Raw genomic sequence first — 12,514 nt, forward strand, 5'->3', positions numbered from 1 at the left:
CTACTGCAGACTGAGAGATACAGAATGAATCCCACACTCACGCACAGTACCAGAGACTGAGAGATACAGAATGATTCCCACACTCACACACACTACCAGAGACAGAGAGATACAGAATGAATTCCACACTCACACACACTACCAGAGACTTAGAGATACAGAATGAATCCCACACTCTCACACTCTACCAGAGACTGAGAGATACAGATTGAATCCCACGCTCACGCACAGTACCAGAGACTGAGAGATACAGAATGAATCCCACACTCACACACACTACCAGAGACTGTCAGATACAGAATGAATCCCACACTCACACACACTACCAATGACTGAGAGATACAGAATGAATTCCACACTCACACTACCAGAGACTGAGAGATATAGAATGAATCCCACACTCACACTACCAGAGACTGAGAGATATAGAATGAATCCCACACTCACACACACTACCAGAGACTGACAGATACAGAATTAATCCCACACTCACAGACACCACCAGAGACTGAGAGATACAGAATGAATCCCACACTCACACACACTACCAATGACTGAGAGATACAGAATGAATCCCACACTCACACACACTACCAGAGACTGAGAGATACAGAATGAATCCCACACTCACTCTACTGGAGACTGAGAGATACAGAATGAATCCCACACTCTCACACACTACCAGAGACTGAGAGATACAGAATGATTCCCACACTCACACTACTGGAGACTGAGAGATACAGAATGAAATCCATACTCACACACAGTACCAGAGACTGAGAGATACAGAATGAATTCCACACTCACTCTACTGGAGACTGAGAGATACAGAATGAATCCCACACTCACACACACTACCAGAGACTGAGAGATACAGAATGATTCCCACACTCACTCTACTGGAGACTGAGAGATACAGAATGAATTCCACACTCACACACAGTACCAGAGACTGAGAGATACAGAATGAATCCCACACTCACACACACTACCAGAGAGTGAAAGATACACAATGAATCACACACTCACACACACTACCAGAGACTGACAGATACAGAATGAATCCCACACTCACTCTACTGGAGACTGAGAGATACAGAATGAATCACACACTCACACACAGTACCAGAGCCTGAGAGATACAGAATGAATCCCATACTCGCACTTCCAGAGACTGAGAGAAACAGAATGAATCCCACACTCATGCACAGTCCCAGAGACTGAGAGATACAGAATGAATCCCACACTCACACACAGTACCAGAGACTGAGAGATACAGAATAAATCCCACACCCGCACTACCAGAGACTGACAGATACAGAATGAATCCCACACTCACACACACTACCAGAGACAGAGAGATACAGAATGAATCCCACACTCACACACACTACCAGAGATTGACAGATACAGAATGAATCCCACACTCACACACACTACCAGAGACAGAGAGATACAGAATGAATCCCACACTCACACACACTACCAGAGACTGAGAGATACAGAATGAATCCCACACTCACACACACTACCAGAGACTGAGAGATACAGAATGAATTCCACACTCACACACAGTACTCACTCTACTGGAGACTGAGAGATACAGAATGATTCCCACACTCACACTACTGGAGACTGACAAATACAGAATGATTCCCACACCCACATACACTACCAGAGACTGAGATACAGAATGATTCCCAAACTCACACTACCAGAGACTGAGAGATATAGAATGAATCCCACACTCACACACACTACCAGAGACTGAGAGATACAGAATGAATCCCACACTCACACTACCAGAGACTGAGAGATATAGAATGAATCCCACACTCACACACACTACCAGAGTGATATAACTATCAATTCATCCAATGAAAAGCAACGAGTTAAGACAGTAACTATAGGTTTTTATTGGCTAAATAACAGAGCCCACCCTCGTGGGTGATCGGATCCAACAAGGAGGAATACCAGCCAGACGACCACCTTTATACCTGGGCAAGTAGGTGGAGCCATGGGCGGAGTCAGCAGTGGTCAGCCCAGGTATAACAGCGTGACAAGAGGCGACCTCGTGTAGTGATACAACAGTGTAAACAGTGATAACCATAGTGTAATGATATAACAGTGATAACCATAGTGTAACGATAGTGAACGATAAAAGTGGTTTACCACACAGAGACTGTCAGATACAGAATGAATCCCACACTCACAGACACTACCAGAGACTGAGAGATACAGAATGAATCCCACACTCACACACACTGCCAATAACTGAGAGATACAGCATGAATTCCACACTCACACACACTACCAGAGAGTGAAAGATACAGAATGAATCACACACAGTACCAGAGACTGACAGATACAGAATGAATCCCACACTCACACACAGTACCAGAGACTGAGAGATACAGAATGAATCCCAAACTCACACTACCAGAGACTGAGAGATACAGAATGAATCCCACACTCGCACTACCAGAGACTGAGAGATACAGAATGAATCCCAAACACATACACACTACCAGAGACAGAGAGATACAGAATGAATCCCACACTCACACACACTACCAGAGACTGAGAGATACAGAATGAATCCCACACTCACTCTACTGGAGACTGACAGATACAGAATAAATTCCCACACTCACACACACTACCAGAGACTCACAGATACAGACAGAATGCCACACTCGCACTATTGGAGACTGACAGATACAGAATGAATCCCATACTCACAGACACTACCAGAGACTGAGAGATACAGAATGATTCCCACACTCACACTACCAGAGACTGACGAATACAGAATGAATCCCACACTCACGCACAGTACCAGAGAGTGAAAGATACAGAATGAATCCCACACTCACACACACTACCAGAGACTGAGAGATACAGAATGAATCCCACACTCACACACACTACCAGAGACTGAGTGATACAGAATGAATCCCACACTCTCACTACCAGAGACTGAGATGCAGAATGAATCCCACACTCACACTACCAGAGACTGAGAGATACAGAATGAATCCCACACTCACACTACCAGAGACTGAGATACAGAATGAATCCAACACTCACACTACCAGAGACTGAGATACAGAATGAATCCCACACTCACATTACAAGAGACAGAGATACAGAATGAATCCCACACTCACACACACTACCAGAGACTGACAGATACAGAATTAATCCCACACTCACAGACACCACCAGAGACTGAGAGATACTGAATGAATCCCACACTCACACACACTACCAATGACTGAGAGATACAGAATGAATTCCACACTCACACGCACTACCAGAGAGTGAGAGGTACAGAATGAATCCCACACTCACACACACTACCAGAGAGTGAAAGATACAGAATGAATCCCACACTCACACACAGTACCAGAGACTGACAGATACAGAATGAATCCCACACTCACACTACCAGAGACTGAGAGATACAGAATGAATCCAACACTCGCACTACCAGAGACTGAGAGATACAGAATGAATCCCACACTCACGCACGGTACCAGAGACTGAGAGATACAGAATGATTCCCAAACTCTCACTACCAGAGACTGAAAGATACAGAATGAATCCCACACTCGCACTACCAGAGACTGACAGATACAGAATGAATCCCACACTCACACACACTACTGGAGACTGAGAGATAGAGAATGAATCGCATACTCACACTACCAGAGACTGAGAGATACAGAATGAATCCCACACTCACACTACCAGAGACTGAGAGATATAGAATGAATCCCACACTCACACACACTACCAGAGACTGACAGATACAGAATGAATCCCACACTCACACACACTACCAATGACTGAGAGATACAGAATGAATTCCACACTCACACACACTACCACGGACTGAGAGCTATAGAATGAATCCCACACTCACACACACTACCAGAGACTGAGAGATACAGAATGATTCCCACACTCACACTACCAGAGAATGAGAGATACAGAATGAATCCCACACTCGCACTACCAGAGACTGACAGATACAGAATGAATCCGACACTCACACACACTACCAGAGACAGAGAGATACAGAATGAATCTCACACTCTCACACACTGAAATAAAGAATAGATTTGCCTTTCTAATCAAGGCTTTATTAACTTAAAAATCCTGTCGCACATCTTTCAACACCCAGTCCCAACTAAAGGCTGGAAAGAACTGAATTTAAGATGGCCACCACAAATCACATGACATCAACTACCAATGAGATTACAGCATATATCCCAAGGCAGGAAACAAACAACCAATCACAATACTTCTTACTAAACAAAGAATAATCACCACATTCACCCCTCCTTTTAAAATATACTCCAACCTAAATAACCTTTACAATTTATAATTAATTATTTACAACTAAAACTATGCATAGACAAAATAAAACAATTCAACATGACACAATACTAAGTGAGCAACAACAAATAGTAACATTGCACAAAAGTATTAAGTATCTCTCAACTAAAACAATATAATATAATATTTCAACAGTTTTAAAACATTACTATCAATTTAAAAGTCCATTTTCAATCGGTCGACCGGATATCTTGTTCGTGTCGACCTTCTTAACCTTGGTGAAATTCCTTGCCCTCCCACACCAGAAGACACAGAAGTATCTTCTGCAGGAAGGCTATCCATATCCTGATTTTCAACGGTTTCCGGATTAGAAATCCCATCAGGAGGTAAGCTGGGACGGTCATGAACATCCCTCGAGGGCTGACTAATAGAAGTATAATTATCTGCAGTCGGATTGGAAATATTCGTAGTATCTGTAACAGCATCCACATTATCTGAATCATGACTATTGTTAATATCCTCAGAAGAGGGCTGGCCACCACAAGGAGCCAAGTCTTTAATTGAAACGGTACTTTCTTTCCCATCTTGGAATCGAATATGAGCATATTGGGAATTTGCCTCCAACAGCTCCACCTCCTCCACTAAAGGATCATATTTTGACAACCTAACATGGCGTCGAAGCAGCACAGGTCCCTGCATAGTAAGCCATGAAGGTACCGAATATCCCGTAGTAGATCTCCGCGGATAGTTAAAGAGCCTTTCATGGGGGGTCACATTAGTAGCCGTTGAAAGCAATGATCTAATGGAATGCAGGGCATCAGGCAGTACCATTTCCCACTGTGTATTCTTAAGGTTCCGGGATCTCAAAGCCAACATAACTGCCTTCCAGATCACCCCATTGTATCGTTCGCACTGTCCATTACCCTGGGGATTATACGGGGTAGATCTGCTAGTAGAAATTCCCCGACTCTGAAGGTATTCCTTCAACTGGGAAGACATAAAAGAACTTCCCTGATCCGAATGGATATACGCAGAATGAGAGATACAGAATGAATCCCACACTCACACTACCAGAGACTGAGAGATACAGAGTGAATCCCACACTCGCACTACCAGAGACTAAGAGATACAGAATGAATTCCACACTCACACACAGTACCAGAGACTGACAGATACAGAATGAATCCCACACTCACACACACTACCAGAGACTGAGAGATACAGAATGAAACCCACACTCGCAGTACCAGAGACTGAGAGATACAGAATGAATCCCACACTCACACGACCGGAGACTGAGAGACAAAGAATGAATCCCACAGTCACACACACTACCAGAGACTGACAGATACAGAATGAATCCCACACTCACACACACTACCAGAGACTGAGAGATACAGAATGAATCGCACACTCACACACACTACCAATGACTGAGAGATACAGAATGAATTCCACACTCACACACACTACCAGAGACTGAGAGATACAGAATGAATTCTACACTCACACACACTACCAGAGAGTGAAAGATGCAGAATGAATCACACACTCAAACACAGTACCAGAGACTGACCGATACATAATGAATCCCACACTCACACACAGTACCAGAGACTGAGAGATACAGAATGATTCCCACACTCACACTACCAGAGAGTGAGAGATACAGATTGAATCCCACACTCGCACGACCAGAGACTGACAGATACCGAATGAATCGCACACTCACAGACACTACTGGAGACTGACAGATACAGAATGAATCCCACACTCACACACACTACCAGAGACTGAGAGATACAGAATGAATCCCACACTCACACACACTACCAGAGACTGAGAGATACAGAATGAATCCCACACTCACTCTACTGGAGACTGACAGATACGGAATGAATTCCCACATTCACACACACTACCAGAGATTCACAGATACAGACAGAATGCCACACTCGCACAACTGGAGACTGACAAATACAGAAGGTATTCCACACTCACACACACTACCAGACACTGAGAGATACAGAATGAATCCCACACTCACTCGACTGGAGACTGACAGATACAGAATGATTCCCACACTCACACACACTACCAGAGACTGACAGATACAGAATGAATCCCACACTCACACACAGTACCAGAGACTGAGAGATACAGAATGATTCCCACACTCACACTACCAGAGACTGACAGATACAGAATGAATCCCACACTCACTCACACTACCAGAGACTGACGGATACAGAATGAATCCCACACTCACACTGCCAGAGACTGAGAGATACAGAATGAATCCCACACTCACACACACTTCCAGAGACTGAGAGATACAGAATGATTCCCACACTCGCACTACCAGAGACTGACGGATACAGAATGAATTCCCACACTCACACACACACTACCAGAGACTGAGAGATACAGAATGATTCCCACACTCACACTACTGGAGACTGACAGATACAGAATGAATTCCCACACTCACACACACACTACCAGAGACTGAGAGATACAGAATGAATCCCACACTCACTCGACTGGAGACTGACGGATACAGAATGAATTCCACACTCACACACACACTACCAGAGACTCACAGATACAGACAGAATGCCACACTCGCACTATTGGAGACTGACAGATACAGAATGAATTCCGCACTCTCACACACTACCAGAGACTGAGAGATACAGAATGAATCCCACACTCACACACACTACCAGAGACTGAGAGATACAGAATGAATCCCACACTCACACACACTACCAGAGACTGAGAGATACAGAATGAATCCCACACTCACACTACCAGAGACTGAGAGACAAAGAATGAATCCCACAGTCACACACACTACCAGAGGCTGACAGATACAGAATGAATCGCACACTCACACACACTACCAATGACTGAGAGATACAGAATGAATTCCACACTCACACACACTACCAGAGACTGAGAGATACAGAATGAATTCCACAATCACACACACTACCAGAGAGTGAAAGATGCAGAATGAATCACACACTCACACACAGTACCAGAGAGTGAGAGATACAGAATGAATCCCACACTCGCACTACCAAAGACTGACAGATACAGAATGAATCGCACACTCACAGATACTACTGGAGACTGACAGATACAGAATGAATCCCACACTCACACACACTACCAGAGACTGAGAGATACAGAATGAATCCCACACTCACACACACTACCAGAGACTGAGATATACAGAATGAATCCCACACTCACTCTACTGGAGACTGACAGATACGGAATGAATTCCCACACTCACACACACTACCAGAGATTCACAGATACAGACAGAATGCCACACTCGCACTACTAGAGACTGACAAATACAGAAGGAATTCCACACTCACACACACTACCAGAGACTGAGAGATACAGAATGAATCCCACACTCACTCGACTGGAGACTGACAGATACAGAATGATTCCCACACTCACACTACCAGAGACTGACAGATACAGAATGAATCCCACACTCACTCACACTACCAGAGACTGAGAGATACAGAAAGATTCCCACACTCACACTACCAGAGACTGACAGATACAGAATGAATTCCACACTCACACACACTACCAGAGACTGAGAGATACAGAATGATTCCCACACTCACACTACTGGAGACTGACAGATACAGAATGAATTCCCACACTCACACACACGCTACCAGAGACTCACAGATACAGAATGATTCCCACATTCGCACTACCAGAGACAGAGAGATACAGAATGAATTCCACACACACACACTACCAGAGACTCACAGATACAGACAGAATGCCACACTCGCACAACTGGAGACTGACAAATACAGAATGAATCCCACACTCTCACACACACTCCCAGAGACTGAGAGATACAGAATGACTCCCACACTCACACTACTGGAGACTGACAGATACAGAATGAATTCCCACACTCACACACACTACCAGAGACTGACAGATACAGAATGAATCACACACTCACACACACTACCAGAGACTGAGAGATACAGAATGAATCCCACACTCGCACTACCAGAGACTGAGATACAGAATGAATCCCACACTCACACTACCAGAGACTGAGAGATACAGAATGAATCCCACACTCACGCACAGTACCAGAGACTGAGAGATACAGAATTATTCCCAAACTCACACTACCAGAGACTGAGAGATACAGAATGAATCCCACACTCGAACTACCACAGACTGACAGATACAGAATGAATCCCACACTCACACTATCAGAGACAGATAGATACAGAATGAATCCCACACTCACACTACCAGAGACTGAGAGATACAGAATGAATCCCACACTCACACTACCAGAGACTGAGAGATACAGAATGAATCCCACACTCACACACACTACCAGAGACTGAGAGATGCAGAATGAATCCCACACTCACACGACCAGAGACTGAGAGATACAGAATGAATCCCACACTCAAACTACCAGCGACTAAGAGATACAGAATGAATTCCACACTCACACACAGTACCAGAGACTGACAGATACAGAATTAATCCCACACTCACACACACTACCAGAGACTGAGAGATACAGAATGAATCCCACACTCGCACTACCAGAGACTAAGAGATACAGAATGAATTCCACACTCACACACAGTACCAGAGACTGAGAGATACAGAATGAATCCCACACTCACACACACTACCAGAGACTGAGAGATACAGAATGAATCCCACACTCACACACACTACCAGAGACTGACAGATAGAGAATGAATATCACACTCACACACACTACCAGAGACTGAGAGATACAGAATGAATCCCACACTCACACACACTACCAGAGACTGAGAGATACAGAATGAATCCCACACTTACACTATCAGAGACTAAGAGATACAGAATGAATTCCACACTCACACACAGTACCAGAGACTGAGAGATACAGAATGAATCCCACACTCACACTACCAGAGACTGAGAGACAAAGAATGAATCCCACACTCACACACACTACCAGAGACTGACAGATACAGAATGAATCCCACACTCACACACACTACCAGAGACTGAGAGATACAGAATGAATCCCACACTCACTCTACTGGAGACTGAGAGATACAGAATGAATCCCACACTCACACACACTACCAATGACTGAGAGATACAGAATGAATCCCACACTCACACACACTACCAATGACTGAGAGATACAGAATGAATTCCACACTCACACACACTACCAGAGATTGAAAGATGCAGAATGAATCACACACTCACACACAGTACCAGAGACTGACAGATACAGAATGAATCCCACACTCACACACAGTACCAGAGACTGAGAGATAAAGAATGATTCCCACACTCACACTACTAGAGACTGAGAGATACAGAATGAATCCCACACTCGCACTACCAGAGACTGACAGATACAGAATGAATCGCACACTCACAGACACTACTGGAGACTGACAGATACAGAATGAATCCCACACTCATACACACTACCAGAGGCTGAGAGATACAGAATGAATCCCACACTCACACTACCAGAGACTGAGAGATACAAAATGAATCCCACACTCGCACTACCAGAGACTGAGAGATACAGAATGAATCCCACACTCACACACACGACCAGAGACTGAGAGATACAGAATGAATCCCACACTCACTTTACTGGAGACTGACAGATACAGAAGGAATTCCACACTCACACACACTACTGGAGACTGACAGATACAGAATGAATTCCACACTGACACACACTACCAGAGACTGAGAGATAAAGAATGATTCCCACACTCACACTACTGGATACTGACAGATAGAGAATCAATTCCCACACTCACACACACACACTACCAGAGACTGAGAGATACAGAATGAAACCCACACTCACTCTACTGGAGACTGACAGATACAGAATGAATTCCCACACTCACACACACACTACCAGAGACTCACAGATACAGAATGATTCCCACACTCGCACTACTGGAGACTGACAGATACAGAATTAATTCCCACACTCACACACACTACCAGAGACTGACAGATACAGAATGAATCACACACACACACACACAGTACCTGAGACTGAGAGATACAGAATGAATCACACACTCACACTACCAGAGACTGAGAGATACAGAATGAATCCCACACTCGCACTACCAGAGACTGAGATACAGAATGAATCCCACACTCACACTACCAGAGACTGAGATACAGAATGAATCCCACACTCACGCACAGTACCAGAGACTGAGAGATACAGAATGATTCCCAAACTCACACTACCAGAGACTGAGAGATACAGAATGAATCCCACACTCGCACTACCACAGACTGACAGATACAGAATGAATCCCACACTCACACTACCAGAGACAGAGAGATACAGAATGAATCCCACACTCACACGCAGTACCAGAGACTGAGAGATACAGAATGAATCCCACACTCACACTACCAGAGACTGAGAGATACAGAATGAATCCCACACTCACACACACTACCAGAGACTGAGAGATACAGAATGAATCCCACACTCACACACACAGTACCAGAGACTGAGAGATACAGAATGAATCCCACACTCACACTACCAGAGACTGAGAGATACAGAATGAATCCCACACTCACACACAGTGCCAGAGACTGACAGATACAGACTGAATCCCACACTCACACACAGTGCCAGAGACTGACAGATACAGACTGAATCCCACACTCACACACGGTGCCAGAGACTGACAGATACAGAATGAATCCCACACTCACACACACTACCAATGACTGACAGATACAGAATGAATTCCACACACACACACTACCAGAGACTGAGAGATAGAGATTGAATCCCACCCTCACACTATTGGATACTGACAGATACACAATAATTCCAACAATTCCGCACAGTACCAGAGATTGTCAGATATAGAATTAATACCAACAGCACACACAGTACCAGTGAGTGACATGCAGGATGCAATTAAAAGTACAGATAGTTGCAGGATGTGTCTTACCAGTACCAGAAATGGAGAGATAGAAAATTATTGCCACGCATACACATACAGAACCAGAGATTAATAGATACAGAAGGAATCCCACACTCACACACAATACCAAAGACTGATTGATAAACATAGAAACACAGAAGATAGGAGCAGGAGTAGGCAATTCGGCCCCTCGAGCCTGCTCCGCCATTTAATGAGATCATGGCTGATCATCCAAATTCAGTACCCTGTCCCTGCTTTCTCCCCTTATCCCTTGAACCCTTTAGCCTTAAGAAATATATCTAACTCCTTCTTGAATATATTTAATGGATTGGCCTCAACTGCATTCTGTGGGAGAGAATTCCACATGTTCACTACTCTCTGGGTGAAGAAATGCCTCCTCATCTCTGTCCTAAACGGCTAACACCTGATCCTTAGATTGTGACCCCTGGTTCTGGACTCCCCCGCCATTGGGAACATCCTGAATCTAGTCTGTCTAGTCCTGTTAGAATTTTATAAGTTTCAATGAGATCCCCTCTCATTCTTCTAAACTCCAACGAGTACAAGCCCAATCGACCCAATTTCTCCTCATACATCATTCTTGCCATCCCAGGTATCAGTCTGGTGAATCTTCGCTGCACTCCCTCCATTGCAAGAACATCCATCCATAAAGAATGTATCCAATGTTCACAGACAGTGCCAGAGACTGAAATGAATATAATTGACCCACAGTCACACACAGTCCCACTGGCTGACAGATACAGAATGAATCCCAAACTCTCACACAGTACCTGAGACTGACAGATACAGAAAAACGCCTCACCTACATATACTATTTAAGAAAGGAGGGAGAGAACATGGGGAACTATAAACCTGTTAGCATCACATCAGTAGTTGGAAAAATGCTGGAATCTATTACAAAAGATGCAATAACTGGGCACTTCGACACTAATAGTAAGATTGAGCAGAGTCAGCATGGATTTATGAAAGGGAAATCCTGTTTAACAAACATATTGGAGTTCTTTGAGGATGTAACTGGTGGAGTAGATAATAGGGAAGCCTTACTCCAATTATATAGGGCCTTGGTGAGACCACACCTGGAGTACTGGGTACAATTTGGACCTCCTTACCTAAGGAAGCATATACTTGCCATA

General features: G+C 44.2%; 1 protein-coding gene across 1 annotated transcript in view; it reads left to right on the top strand.

Moving 5' to 3' along the window:
* LOC147088186 (Fc receptor-like protein 5) overlaps positions 1-12,514 on the top strand; it is a 509,517-nt gene that overhangs the window by 459,045 nt on the left and 37,958 nt on the right. The gene's annotated exons all lie outside the window — the stretch shown is intronic.

Source organism: Somniosus microcephalus, unplaced genomic scaffold (assembly GCF_052327205.1).
Source record: "Somniosus microcephalus isolate GS21.2 unplaced genomic scaffold, FLI_Smic_1.0 unresolved_chr5, whole genome shotgun sequence".
In the NCBI taxonomy this organism is placed as follows: domain Eukaryota; kingdom Metazoa; phylum Chordata; class Chondrichthyes; order Squaliformes; family Somniosidae; genus Somniosus; species Somniosus microcephalus.